Source organism: Dermacentor andersoni, chromosome 2 (genome assembly GCF_023375885.2).
Source record: "Dermacentor andersoni chromosome 2, qqDerAnde1_hic_scaffold, whole genome shotgun sequence".
NCBI lineage: Eukaryota > Metazoa > Arthropoda > Arachnida > Ixodida > Ixodidae > Dermacentor > Dermacentor andersoni.
The window spans coordinates 48,207,363-48,222,545 of record NC_092815.1 but is presented as its reverse complement, the minus strand read 5'-3'; the positions used below and the strand labels follow the sequence as shown (position 1 = coordinate 48,222,545).

General features: G+C 44.8%; 1 protein-coding gene across 4 annotated transcripts in view; it reads right to left on the bottom strand.

The window, feature by feature from the left end:
- LOC126542648 (adenylate cyclase type 6-like) overlaps positions 1–15,183 on the bottom strand; it is a 243,454-nt gene that overhangs the window by 44,176 nt on the left and 184,095 nt on the right. The window lies entirely within an intron of this gene.

Genomic DNA, 15,183 nt, shown 5'->3' with positions numbered 1-15,183 from the left:
GTTTGCCTGTTCGTCGATTTCAGTTTCGACAGAGAGTAAAGGAGAGTAAAGGAACCAATGGGCTGCACAAAAAGTATACGCAAAAATATTTTTCCTTGCCATGCAGCAGTGTGGCTCGTACTTGAAGTCAAGAGAGGGCAAGAGAGTGGCGCTGTTACGCCTTTTTCCACTTTTCACTTCCTCACTAAGTGAACTTTTGGGACAGACCGAACGGGCCACTTTTGTTTCATGCTTCTTGCCAGTGCTCGGGCAGAATCGTAGCTCATCGCAGCCGCGCTATTCTGGCTCATATCTAGCATTTGTCACTTTCAGATACGTCTGGCCTCATTTCATTTTGTAATGGCTAGCAATGACTCACCGAATAGCCACGGACTCTGCCTGTGTGGTGCATCGTTGTGTCGCAGTATACCAGTGTTGCAATACAGAAAAAATAAATGTCGATCATAAATATCAGTACATTGTCCAAGGTACCAGTAAAATAACATAAACGTATATTGTAAAATGTGTCGCTCAATCAATCTAAACAAATATTCTTCATTCTCGCCTCTACAACAATACTCACTCACAGAGATGGCCAAAGTATCAACACTGAGGCTAGGAATTAAGCACCTGAAAGTGAAGGCTGCTTCAGGAAGGCTGCTTCAAAAACTGCGACACCATAATTTAAGCGCGAAAATTGTACTCACATTCTGGAAATTGGACGTTTGACTTCTATTTATGGCTTTACTTACTTTTTCATCCGAAATGTTGCAGTAAAGTTTGTGTTAGCGCAGCCTCCTTAATCGGTATATAGTCACTTATTTATGCAGGTAAAACAAGAGTACTGGGAATCAAACCACTCATTTGTAACTCTGATGACATATAATAGTTCGGCACATGAGAGTGAATACCGTAAAGTATGAACGTCCTTTTGCATTCCCAAATTCGTGAACTTTGAACGCACGAACATGTTCATGAAGACATGAGCTGTGGTATTTGGCAGGAACCACTTTTCTTTACGCCAATAAAGTGACGGCGACAGATTGTTGGCGACATCGACTACGACGCATGACGACGACGGACACGACGACTGCATGACGTACGTTGTTTTGCGGCTTTTCTCATTTGTTCACGCCTCCGTCCCCGTGCTACTTTAGCTTGGGGGGAGGGGCAGTATAGCCAGCACAGGAACATCATTTTGACCTTTGGATTTCAGCAAGGCAGATCGACTGGGTCAGCATTATTAAACATCAGAGAAAAAATTGTAGCTAATATAGAAAATCCGCTGTACACAATAGGTATTTTCTTAGATTTTAACAAAGCCTTCAATTTTATTAAACATCCCATACTGTTTGCAAATTTACCGTATTAAGGAATAAGAGGACTTCCACTTAAGTTACTGCGTAATTACCTGACTAACCGTACTCAGTTCGTTGCAATTAATAACGTACAGTCGGATACTGAATTCACAAGTCATGGAGTTCCGCAAGGATCTATATTAGGGCCAACAATATTCTTGCTGTATATAAACGATATCATCAACATCCCCCTGACCACAGACATTGTCCTCTACGCAAATGATACGAATTTTTTTTTCACATCTAATAACCTTTGCTCTCTCACCCGTACTGTTAACTTATGACTTCAAAATTTGTCCTTCTGGTTAAATGCAAATACACTCTTATTGAATGTATGGAAAACCAGATACATTGTCTTCTCATCCATTAATAAACCAGTTCCCCTTGATAGCTCTATAACGTTTAAATCATGTCCATAAGAGCAGATTTCAGAATACAAGTTTTCAGGGGTACTACTTCATGAAAATCTGCGATGGACAAGTCAGGTGACTTTTATAAAAGGTATCATTGCTAAATCAATTGGAATGCTAAATAGATTTCGGACGTTGTTGCCAATAAGATTAAAACGTCACCTTTATTTTAGTACAGTACATTCTCGTATACAATATTGCCTACTAGCTTGGGGGGTTACATCAAAGTATGATTTCGAACGACTATGCATAATGCAGAAGAAAAGTATACGATTCATTCAAAGTATATCTAGTCATGATCATAAATCCCCATATTTTTTCGAGAACCGGATACTTCATATCGAAATGTTGTATAAACAGCGTTTGTTGGAATTGATTTTTCTCGAATTAAAAGCAAATCGTGAGCTGTTATTTCATACATATACAAATACGGAGACACCATATCATTTCAGAAACAAAAGCTTCGTAAAAATTAAAACGAGAACTAGATACCGTATGCAATTATTGAAATGGCAAATTCCGAACCTTCTGAATTGTTATCCATCGTTTTTATATACAATGGAGAGTTCTGCCTCTTTGCTTTCTTTCAGAAAACTAACTAAATGTATTTCCTCCAACAGTTGTAATTTTGGTCTGCATTCGTCTTGTTCTTTTCAATCAAATTGTAGTCCATTGGCCTTAATAGTATTGTGTCACGTTGATGATGAATGTGTTGGCGACTAATACTGTCATTCTTTCTTATATTGCTTTATTGTGTTTGATACTCTGTACGTGCATTTTAATTTGTATGTGTTTGATATCTTGCAGTGTGTTTTGAAGCATGTTGCGCTCATGTTCTCTGCTGTGCGTGCTGTCTGATGTCAAAGGCCTAGTCAGCTGGCTTTTAGTGCCGCTTTTTGCCTTGACACCAAGACAAACAGCTCTTGAGCGTTGTTTTGTCAATAAACAAATAAACAAACAGACCTCTTGCACGGACTGAAAAAGGACCAAGCCTTTCACATAAGACAGACCTCGATTACCGTTCACGAAAATGAATTGCCATACCTAAACAGTTATCTTTCACGAGTGATCGCAAGTGTCCATGATTGACGGGTTGGCGCTGGCTTCCCTGGAAAATACGGGCAGGTCAGTCCTGCGCCTTCTTTTTTCAGCCAATGTGCGACATTTCAGTCATTAGTTCGGCGTTTCTGTTCTCTTAGTTACTTCTTGCATGCGTGTTTGCACCTCTGTCCCTTTCAGTAACGTGTATACCTCTCAGCTTGCGCTACTTTGTCATTGTATGCGCGACACCTGCCACTATCTAGGAGGTTCACCGTGGACCTTGTTTCACTTCATCACTATCATCACCATCATAACTTATTATACACTCCAAGGCGTCTTGCGAGGTATTATATAAGAGGTGGGGGCGAATGTTCGAAAACGTTGACACTTCGACCGTGAGTTTCGTTCATTTGCATCGCTAGCCTCATAATCACTAACAATTTGCCACCACCACAAGCGCCACCATGCCCACCTTCAGCAGAAGCACAGTCAGGACAGGTTCGCTAGCATTGACTTCTCAAGTCTGAGCACAACCATTCAGTTCCCATGGCGCATTCCTTCCGGTAATGAACTTCGTTGCTTACGGTACGGCACATAGTTTATTTGACCACTTAGCTCGTACTCATAATACAACGCAACATACCTTGATTTACAAGTTTCACGTTTTATTATCTCAAACCGCCGTGGTGGCATAGTGCTTTCCACGTTGCGCTACTAAGCCCGATAGTGTGGGATCAAATCCCGACTGTCGCATATCGGTGGGGCCGGAATGCCAAGAACGTCCGTGTACAGTGCATTACGTGCACGTTATAAAGAACCCCCAGGTGGTCAAAACCATTCCTGAGTCCTGCTCTACGACGTGCCTCATTATCATATTGTGATTTTGGGTAGTGAAACCCCAGAATTAAATGGAATTTTAATAATTACCCATTTCTTCAAAGTTGCGAACAGACGTTGCGATTTAACGTCACGTCAGTCCTGACAGGTGGAGCAGATAGAGCATACAAATGTAGTGGCGTGCGTATAGAAGCGGGATATAAGTGTGCGTTTGAGACCTTCTTGTGTCCGTTCTCGAAGCTGTCTGGTCACTACTTTCATTACCTGCTCATATAAGGTCAACATTATTGCGCCCCTAATGTTTAAGCTGCCATTAACAGACGCCAGAGAGTATTCATCGCCAATTCGATGCACAAGTTCCCCCGTGTCTTACTAAAGGCATCCTATTTCGGCAACGGGGCATTTGGATCTTAATCCGGCATACCCTACGAAAATCCGTGAACGTTATTGAATTAGCAAACGTTATTGGCTACTCTTTCAAGCTCGTCGACTTACAACGCTCTTTCTGTGCACCTCCACTGGTGAACAGGCTGACAACATGAGGCGAAAGAAACTTCTTGGCAGAAGCAATGCAATCCTGCCAGAGCTATCTTTGCAGTTGCTTCTTTGTGCATGGTTTGAAAGGACTGACAGCAAGAACTTTGTGACGTAAAAGGACATCTTCCACCACATGTGATGCATTGCGCTCAGCGTTACGTATACGAACAGCTCAAAAGTAAGGCTGCAGCAGCAGAAACGGATAGATGAAAAAAAAAATCAGAGGCTTGAACTTTGCAACAGTTCTTCGCACTTAGTGTTTTAACAAAGATATACTTATCGTCATCTTCATCCACCCTTTTCTTCGTTAGTCTTCTCGCAAGCCTTTCACCGCTAAAGCAGAGAAAAAGCAGTGACGAAGCGAGTTGGCTCATACGAGCGCTCATCTTGACACGTGGCCTTAATTGGAAACTAGGAGCAAATACGCATGAGAATGGCACTCAACAAAAAGCAAAGATGTCATTCGCACACATGGTAATGGTCGTCGCGCCACCAATTTTGCCGGGATCGGTCACTCGGTGCGACGGAGGTCAAGAAGGGAATGAAACCCAAATAAAATAGCTGTAGATCCCTGTGTACCGAACTCCTACAGCCTACACGAGCTTCGCGAGACCTGTTTTAGAGTATGCTAATACAGTATGGTTTCCGCATTCGAAAACTAACATTAAGGAGCTAGAAGCTATTCGACGTAAGACTGTTACATTTATTGACAACAAAGATAAACGTACGGATTCCGCAGAAGCGTACGCATTTGGGCTGGTTGGTTCATGATTACGAGCAATAAAAACAGTGCTAAACGGCAGGACGAGTGAAGGGACTGTTGTCTGTGTTCCTTCACTCGTCCTGTCGTTTAGCGCTGTTTTTATTGCTCGTACGGATTCCCCTACTAACCTGTTGGTTGCCTCTGGCCTTCAGACATCATAAGCTAGAGAGAGAGATAGGCCCAACTAATATTTATCTTCCTAATTCTTCATAATACTTATAAGATTGACCACTAAATGTGTCGCTTATTCACAGTCACGTGAAAGCCGACATAAGCATCTGCATACATAGGTAAAATATTCTCACACTGTCAACGGATTCAAACACTCATTCTTTTACATATGAAATACGGAAATGGAACCAAGTATATCGCGAAATAATAAGCATTAACTGTCTGAGTGCCGTACGAAAATAGAGGTTTTAACTATAAACTGACAATCAGCACATATACGATTTCAACACGCTGACTGTCTCGCTGTGAATCATTTTTTTTCTTTAATCATCTGATAGCCTTTCTCTTATTATAGCGTTGTTTCTTCCTTTTTTTGGTCTGTGAAATTTTGTTATACACTTTCCGGTTCTACGTTCATTTTATGTATACCTACTACTCAAGAGAACAGTTCTCCACCATGTAGGTTACTTGCAGGAAGTTTCGAAAATCAGACGCGCAAATAAATATGGGTTGAGTATGTATGGTACAAGTGCATGTATATATATATATATATATATATATATATAGCCGAGGTTGCATGGTTGCATATAAGGTTGCACTGTTTATATACTGCGCCTATTTCGCCATTCGTTGGATTTATTTATTTATGTCCCCTCCTCCTTTCTGAAGTGTAGGCACGAGGCAGGCACCTGGCCCCTTCCAGTGGCAGTTGCCAGCCTGCTACTAGCTTTCCCTTTCCTGTCAAGTTCATATATGTTTTCAAAACACATAATAATAATAATTTTTTTATTGTCATGTTGAGCTTGTACGTTGAATCATCGGGTCTGTCAAAGCCAGAGCGGCGCGCGCGACAGGACCCCGCAGCATTGGCAACGGAAAAAATTATAGGAGACATTCAACAGGATTACAATCACTCGTCACTGCCTCGTGAACTGAATAAAAAAAGAAAACTACGTGATAAAATTCCCACGAAATTAGGTAACAGTCGACAAATAAGTAGATGCATTACACGAGTCAATGATGATTTAACAGATTGCATAGGGTGCGCTTTGAGGACGCAGTGAATATATCGTCTGGGAGTTCATTGAAAATTGGAGAAGATAAGCACGCCTTCTAGTTTTGCCATATCTTGCAGTACAACGGGGCACAATAAAACGAGGAAGTTTTCGGAGTGATCGAGACGCAGTGTAGGCATGCCTCAAAACGGAGTTCAAATTGTGGTGCTTGAAAACTGTTTGCATAAGCAGTGAATTAAAGGAAGGTAAGCAAACAGACGAAAACATATCTGCACTGTTCCTCACAGGAGAACTGTAAGCGATGCTTTTCAAAATTCTATTTAAAATGGCACCGATTCTGCACGTCCAACGAACAGAAGAAAATGCAAACACTTTTCCGTACCTCAGTATACCACGCGAGCAAGTGCATGACCGTGCTTTGAAACGACATCGGAAGAAATGATATTATACTGAATAATAAATACGCAACACTCCCGAGTCTAGTACGGATGCACGTTAAACGGCTGTGCCAAGAAAGATCATTATAAAAAAATAATGCGGTGTATTTTACCGAATTCACATACTCCATTGGAAAGCAATTACATAAATGTTTCGTGTGCGAATCAGCGCTGGATTAAGGGGGGAGGGGAGGGGCTAAGGGGGCTGCAGCCCAGGGCCTCACCTCGGACAGTCAGAGAAAGGGGCCCATTTATTCTAACCTGCTTAGTATATGGAACCATGGACAACGGAACTTCGAGCGACATGTATGAAGCGAGAAAACCAGAACGAGCAGACGGGGCCCCCCGCCTAATGTAACAGCATGCGTTTAGCCTGATCATTTGAGGACAGCTTGTCGAGCTGCAAAAACAGGAATCCCCCGCCACCCCGGCGAGGCCCTCTTTCTTACGAAGCGAGGTGCGTTTGCTTGGAAGAGATTTCGTGGTTTCCTGTCAGTCCGATTGTCCAGTGCTGTCTGGGGAGGAGGGGCAAGGGGGAAACACCTAAAACATGTAATGTGGGATGAAGACGTAAATCTCCCTTGCCCCTCGTCACCACCACGCCACCCTCCACCTCTCAAATATTTCTGCCGCTGTCCTTCCCATAGAAAGGATGGGCTGCAGTACCCAACAGTGCCTCCCATTCGACTTTTCTTTACCGTGATGGTAATTTGGGCGGGAAAGGATGAGTCCGATAGCAGATGATGATGAGTCTGATGGCAGAGTCTAGCCAGGAAAGGAAAGAAGACGTCGTACATGCTTTTGTCCGCGTGCCGTGGGGCATGGAATGTTCACTGTTCGGGCTAAAGTTGTGGAAGAGGGGAAGGGGAAGTTGAAGAGCTGGACACAAAGGCCTGTCTCCAGGGCCCATTCCTGCCTGGTGGCTGCGCACCCTCGCGGGCGCTCGACGGAGAAAGTAGGTCAGACTGGCCACCGAACTTTCCAGAAAGAAGTCGAAAAAGATGACTCAGAGGCTACGGATGGCGCGTAACTTCGCCCGCGCTAGGAGTTGCCCTCTCCCCTTCGTTCTCGCGCTCGGCGTCGACGGGGCGAAAGAAAAACCGAGAACCTCCCAGAAGAGACGATTGCTCCTAGCCAATAGGAAGACGAGACCGGAACGGCAGAAGGAGTGAGTTTGTACGGAGAAGGAGGGAATTTGTACAAGGAACTCTATGCGTATGTGAACGCCTGCTTTGGCGCTAGTAACAGACAGACGCGGCGCGCGTCTATAAAAGGAAGTTGATCGCGGGTTGCGATTCGCTTGCATAAGCCCGCCCGCTGAGGAGCTTCCGGGGGACGCACCACTCTCGGCCAGCCACGGACCATCCAGGCAGCGTGCGCCAGTCATCGGGACGGCCACCGTTGGACACCTGCAGTCGCGTCGGACTGGCGAAGTGCCCGATGAACAATTAGCATCCATTCATGCGAAAATGCTCGGTCGGAAGCATCAAAGTGGTGCGTCTAAACGAAAGGCGAAGTTAGAAAGAGAAGAGCGTGAAAAAAAGCTACCAAAGTACCTACTGAATGCAGCTTCCGCGGAGCAGTATGATCACTCTATCCAAAGTCCGTGTCAAGCTCCCAATAGTACCGACTGTGCTACTGTGGAGGATTTGCCAACTCCATCACCACGGTTTCCTGGCAAGAAACAAGGTTTGACTCATCTTGGTTGTCTGGATCCTGTGAAAACGGTGCCAACCTCGGTCGTCCACATTTCTGAGCAACCGACGCTAACCGAGACCTGTCCTGTTCCTGAGTCAGCAACGTCTATGCTGCTCGGCCAGGCCACTGCCACAGAGCTCCAGGTGTCCGGTCCGCCACGCCCGATTTCTACTACTTCTGATCAATAGGTGCCAAACCTCCCCGATGAGCCTCCTTATACTGAGGAGCGCCAGGAAACAACACTCCAAGAACCGACTCACTTGTTTCCTGTTAGTTGGCTTCAAATAATCATGTTCCCGCCCATAAAGTGTGCCTCGAGAGGACGAATTCTCTCGAGACGGCTTCTCGTTGCGGCCACAGAGAAGTACAGAAACCCCCGCAGCAAGAGGTGCGTTGCGATATTATCCGAAGTGACCCTGTAAGTGGCCGGACGTTATTATTGACAGCTTTTGGAGTGTATGCCTTGAGAAAGGGCCATTGTATATTTAAAATTGGGCAGAAAATTTTCCGTCTTTCGAAAGGCGATACAAAACTCAGAAACGCTATATGTCACCTCATCTTTTCGTGCGAAAGGCTGTAAATGAGGAGGCGTACGAGCGACACTGGTTAATGTACTCGGAGTCCAAAGGTTCCATTTACTGTTTATTGTGCAAACTATTTTCGATTTCAAGCAACCCCAGTGCTTTCACCACGCACGGGTTTTCTGATTGGAAAAGAGCAGAAGAAAAGGTTTGCGCACATGAAAATAGTGTCGAGCACCGGAACTACGGAGCAGCATGGCTCGCCCGTTCTAACTCGAGCAGCACAATTGACAAGGAGCTGTTTAGGCATCTTGTCACTGAGACCGCTTACTGGGCAGAGGAGTTGAAGCGCGTATAGTCGTTGTAGTTAAGCTTCTAGCTGAGCGCAACCTAGCGTTTAGGGGCAGTGAGGAGATTTTTGGTTTACCGAGAAATGGCAATTACATGGGAGCGCTTGAGGCCATTGCCAAGTTTGATCCCTTTCTAGAGGAGCACATCAAACGCTACGGGAACAAAGGAAAATGTCACCCATCGTATCTGTCAAAAACCAGTTGTGATGAATTTATCGAGCATATGGCATCAAGGAACGTCTCGTTGACGAAGTGAAACGCGCAAAATGCTTCTCTTTAATTGTTGATTCGACTCCAGACCTTACTCACCTTGATCAGCTGTCAGTTGTTTTACGATACTATCTAAATGGGAAAGTGTACGAACGCTTTCTTGGATTTGTTCCAATTGAATCGCATACCGGCTTGTATCTTTTCGATACCGTGATGTCCCTCTTGACGAACAATGGCATCTTAATTAATGATAGTAGGGGCCAAGCTTATGATAATGCGAGTAATATATCAGGAAAATACAAAGGACTGCAAGCTCAAATCAAACACTTGAACGAATTGGCAGTCTACGTCCCGTGGTGCTGGTCATTCACTGAACTTAGTTGGCGCGTGTAGCGTTGACAATTGCCTTGAGGCAGTCACATTTTTCACTGTAATTCAGGGACTGTATGTGTTCTTTGCTGCCTCACCTAAGCAGGTATCTTTTGGACAGCATGGGCGGAATTGGCCAGCAGCTTGTCTTGATAAGTCTCTCTGAGACCAGGTGGTCAAGACACGCTGAATCATGTAAGGCCATTCTGAAAATTTTCAATGCAGTCTTGTGTTTCCTTGAAGCTATATTAAAGAACGAGGAAGAAAACGGTGGCACTAGGAACGAAGCGCAATCTCTCTTCAAGGAACTGACAAAACTAGAGACTGCATTCATGGCGATATTCTGGAGTAAAATCTTGGAGCGCTTTGACAAAACGAGCGTAGCACTTCAGAAACCAGGCCTAGACATTTCAACTGCTGTAGACCTGCTAAGCTCTCTAGAAGGCTTTCTTAATTCTTTGCGACCTATCTTTGATACCTTCGAAGAGAGAGCACGCACGCTAAGTACCAATCAATGTTGTCAGGATGAGGGCAAACGCATCGTTTTTAGTAAGCACCTGGATGGAAAAAGCGATGGTGCGCTACAAGGTAGAAAAAAGTTTATCGTAGAGTCCTACAATGTTGTACTTGACAGTCTAGGCTCTGCTTTGCGAGTGCGAAAGGCTGCCTACACTGAACTCTGCGGAAGGCTCGGATTCTTAAAATTGCTGACACAAGTTGGGAGCTAGACCTCTCTGGCACAGCAGGCTGAGAAGTTGGTGAAAACATACAAAAATGATTTGGAGCCAGCATTTCCCGCTGAAATCGTTCAGTTTGCGAACTTTCTGCTCAACTCTGTGTACCAGGACACGAGTCCCCTGGGAATAATGAAGTTGCTGCACGAAAGAAAGCTTATTGATGTGTTTCCGAACCTTTCTATTGCTTTGCTAATGTACTTAAGCATACCCGTGGCAAACTGTGAGACCGAACGATCGTTTTCCAAGTTGTCGCTGATAAAAATCGCCTTCGTTCGAGCCTCCTTGACGACAAGGTGAACTCGCTTTCTATCATGTTCACTGAAAGTGACCTCCTCCGCCATCTATCCTTCGAACAGACTATATCTGATTTCGCCAAAGCGAAAGCGCGAAAGATGCCATTTTAAAAGAGGACTGTTTGCGCTATACATGAATAGTTCCAATAAGTTCGTTGTGTCGCCTCCCAGCCTCCACGTTGCCAATGAAACGCTGAGCAGTGTAATTCAAGATATGCAAATCTTCGTTGTTCGTCTCTTGTTTGTTCTTCTTGTGATATTTAGCGTGCTCATAAAGAACTGTATTTTTGTTGTTTTTGATAGTGCCACGTTTATTTGGTGTCGTCCTTGCTTGTCTTACCTGTAACGAAATTATTTTCAAATAATGTTTTGTGGTTACAGTTGGCAATTTTCATCTGTATTCTAGCGCATTTTTATGGTGTTTGTATTTGCTATAAGTATTGTATATACCTATTGCATATTAATAGAGTAGCGTGTATAACAATTTGGTGCTTGAATTTTAATAAAGAATGTTTTGGATACAACCATGCGTCTCCTCACGGAATTAAACTTAGTGATGCAAACAAAGCCTAGCTTCAGAAGGATCGACATCTGACCTGTGCTGTCTTTTCTACGTTCTTGTTCGTCCTGAGTGCACTAAACTTTTCCTTAAAGCCTAGCTTTTGCTGAAAATAGAATGCAGGTTAAAATCACAAAGTGAACATATGTCTTGGTGTTTACAACAGCAGGCTTTTCAAGCAAGCTTTGTTGTTTTCCTTATAATAATAACAATAATAATAATCCCGTTGATCGCACTTCGTTCTGTTTTAATTTGGTGGAATTCAAATGAAACAGGGCATATTTCCAGTAGCGTAGCAGGCGCAAAGGGGGGGGGGGGTCAGTATAGGGAAAGGGCCCCCATTTTTCCTGGCCTGCATGCGCATTAGCCCAGGGCCCCCATTTTTCTTAATCCGACCCTGGTGCGAATGCACAAATTCACCGACGATTACGATACTCCCTAAGGCGAAATTTGAACGCAGCCTTATACGTGTTTTGTATTCACGATATTGTTACTCGAACGAAGGATTAAGACTGGAGACTATCTACAAAGTATATTTACAAAGGGTACCTTAGAAAAGGCGCGTGCCAGGGTGTAAAGATCGGCTGTCCGCGGAACATCTTATGCGAACACCCCTGGCACGCTTCAGCCTTCACGGCCCCAACCCACGGACCGCCCTGCTTCCAGCTTTGATCCCTCGGCTACCCCTTGGTTGCCCTGGAGATCCTGCGCCACCTGCTTTATTATAACCTCAGGTGGTCTCCTGAGGCCTCCGCTTGCCGGTTACATGTGCTCTCCTCTGGAGCAGTGCTTGTAAAAAATTCAATCTATTGTCGCGACGAAAAAAAGCGACCCGCGACTTATACAACACCAGTCAGAACCTTGCCCCTTCAGACACAGCCATCACCAAATGGGGCGTCCGTGCCCACTGCCTCACCGCCCTGGCAGCCAGCGGCGGAGCGTAAACAAACTCGACCGCACGCCGCAATGCCGGCGTGTCTAAGGGACAAACACATACAACACGCGCTAAGAAATCTCCTCCGTAGTGCCTAGGCAGAGTCATATGGGGGCGAGCTCCACCACTGGAAAAACTGACGCCACCGTCGGCGTGACGTGGCATGAGGGATCACGTGGACACAGCGGCCGCGTCGGCTGCTTCGGAAGCGCCGAAGCGAGCTGAAAACGAAAGTTTAAAGTGCTACCTGCGCCGCGGTTCTGATTAATTGGTGAGGCTTTACCGCCTTGGGTGTCTGCTTGATAACATTTGGAAGTACTATAATACGTTGTGGCTGCCTTTGGAGGCGTGCAGCATGGTAGGCTACTGATCGGTGCCGCAGTGCCGGACGTACGCAACGGAGCCCGGTGTCAGCCTTATTCACACGTAGCCGCAGGGCAAGGAGCTGCGTGAAGCTTGGCTGGCGAAACTTAAAACCGGCAGACAGCCATCGGCTACAACTCGGGTATGCAGCAAGCACACACGCGAGGAAGATTTCTGCTACGGCGCTGGGTCTGCGTGATCCCTCATACTACGCAAGGGAGGCGCTTCCGACAGATGGCGACTCCGTAACTCCTTGCCTACCGAAAACAACGGGAAGTCAATGCTAGACCTTTGTGAGCAACATAACCTCGTTATCGTGAATACAGGGCCTAAGTGTGAAGGGCAGATCACGTGGGAAGTGGGAAACCGGCAATCGACCATTGATTACTGTCTGATGACAGAAGGAATTCATGATAAATTGAGAGAAATGGTCATTGATGAAGGCTTTAGCAGCATAGGAAGTGACCATAAACGCATCATTTTGAACATGGGATATGTAGTCGGGAAAGAGAGCAAGGAGCGCGAAATGGCCAGTCCAAATTTTAACGCTGAACAAATTGCAAATATAGTCACTAGAGTCGAGGAAGAACTTGGCAAATGGCCAAGTAAAGAGTGGGAATATGATGAGCTTCTAATTGTAATAACGACAGAAATACGGAAAGAGAAACAACGTGTTCGGTGGAAAGGAAAAAAGAAACCGAAAAGCTGGTGGAACAGGGAGATACGGGAAGCGATCGCCGAACGACAGAAAGCATCTCGAGAGCACAGGCAGGCAAAGAAGGCGCAGTTGCCGCCGGATGAAGTAACCAGTGAATGGGAAATATACCGGGAGAAAAAGTCTATGGTTCAAATACTGGTACAAGCAAAATTAAAAGGTGAAAGTGAACGTTGTCAGAAATACGTGAGAAAAAGAAGGCCGTACCTAGAATATTTTGGGACCACATAAAATTATTAGGCAGGAAGTCAACAACAATACAACACCATATCCTAGACGAAGATAAAAACAGACTGGAAGGAGAAGCGGCAATAAATTACATCGGAAAAGTAAGAGCCGAATCTTTCCAAGGCAATGACGAGGTTGTATTTGAAGAAAAAGGAGCATGAAAGAGACCCAAGTGGAAAAGGAGCTGGTGCTGACAAATTTCAACTGGAAGAAAGCGGAAGAGAAAATTCCTAAGCGCACAGCCACAGGACTAGACGAGGTTCTCGTTAGGCTAATTAATGAACTAGGACCAAGAAGTAAAGAAGCTCTTGTGAAAGCAGTGGAAAAAACTTTAAAAGATAGACGAATACCAGACAGTTGGCGACAAAGTAGAATTAATTTAATTTATAAAGGTAAGGGCGAGAAACATAGAATTCACTCGTATAGACCGTTGACCATTACATCGGTAATATACAGGCTAACAATGGAGGCAATCAAATTAAAGCTTCAAGCATGCATGGGCAGAGAATAATGGCATTTTTGGAGAGCTTGAGAATGGCTTCAGAATAGGTAGGCTTTTGGATGATAACATGTTTGTTCTTACTCAGTGTATTGAAATATCAAAAGTAGAAAACAGACGTGGCCTTTTTAGACATTATAGGAGCCTATGACAACGTAGACCGCAACATTTTGTGGGATATTCTGGAAGGGGAAGGCTTAGGTGACGATCGTCTACAGCTTTTGAGAGAGATTTGCCTAGAAAATACCGTTTGCGTTGAATGGGAAGGGATGAGGAGCAAGGAGAAATTTCATATCAACAAGGGACTGCGGCAGGCGTGCCCTTTATCCCCACTGCTGTTCATGATGTACGTACATAGTGAGGGTGGAGAGGGCGCTAGAGGGAAGTAATATCGGGTTTAATCTCTCATACAAACAGGTGGGAACAGTAGTAGAGCTGCAGCTCCAAGGTTTATTTTATGCGGACGACATTCTGTTGCTAGCTAACAAGCAAAGTGATTTGCAACGTCTGGCTAATATCTGTGGACAGGAAGGCAACAATTTAGGTTTGAAATTTAGTGTTAGAAAATCAGGTGTTATGGCATTCAATGAAAACAGTGAACAGACAGTGGAGATACAGGGCCAGGAAATACCTCGAATATAAATACCTTGGCATGTGGATAAGCGAAGGCAATAGATATTTGAAAACACAGGAAAAAACAATAACAGTGAAGGGGAAGAGAAATTCAGCCATAATGAAGCACAGAGCGCTACGGGGATACAATAGGTACGAGGTCCTCCGAGGTATGTGGAAAGGTGTAATGGTTTCAGGCCTTACTTTTGGAAATGCGGTTGCTTGCTTTAAATCAGGGGTACAATCAGGACTCGACGGGAACCAAAGGTCAGTGGGTCGCCTCGCATTGGGCGCTCACCGGAAGACTACAAATGAAGCTGTGCAGGGTGATATAGGCTGGACTAGTTTTGAAGTGAGGGAAGGTCGCAGTAAAACTGAGTAGAAGAACGGCTGAGGAATATGGAAGAAAGTAAATGGGCTGGGAGAGTGTTCAGGTATCTGTACAGGAAAAACATTGATTCACAGTGGAGGAAAAGAACTAGGAAGCTTACCAGAAAGTATGCGGCCTGTAGGGTGGGCAACACAGCAACGGTCAAGCGGAAAGTC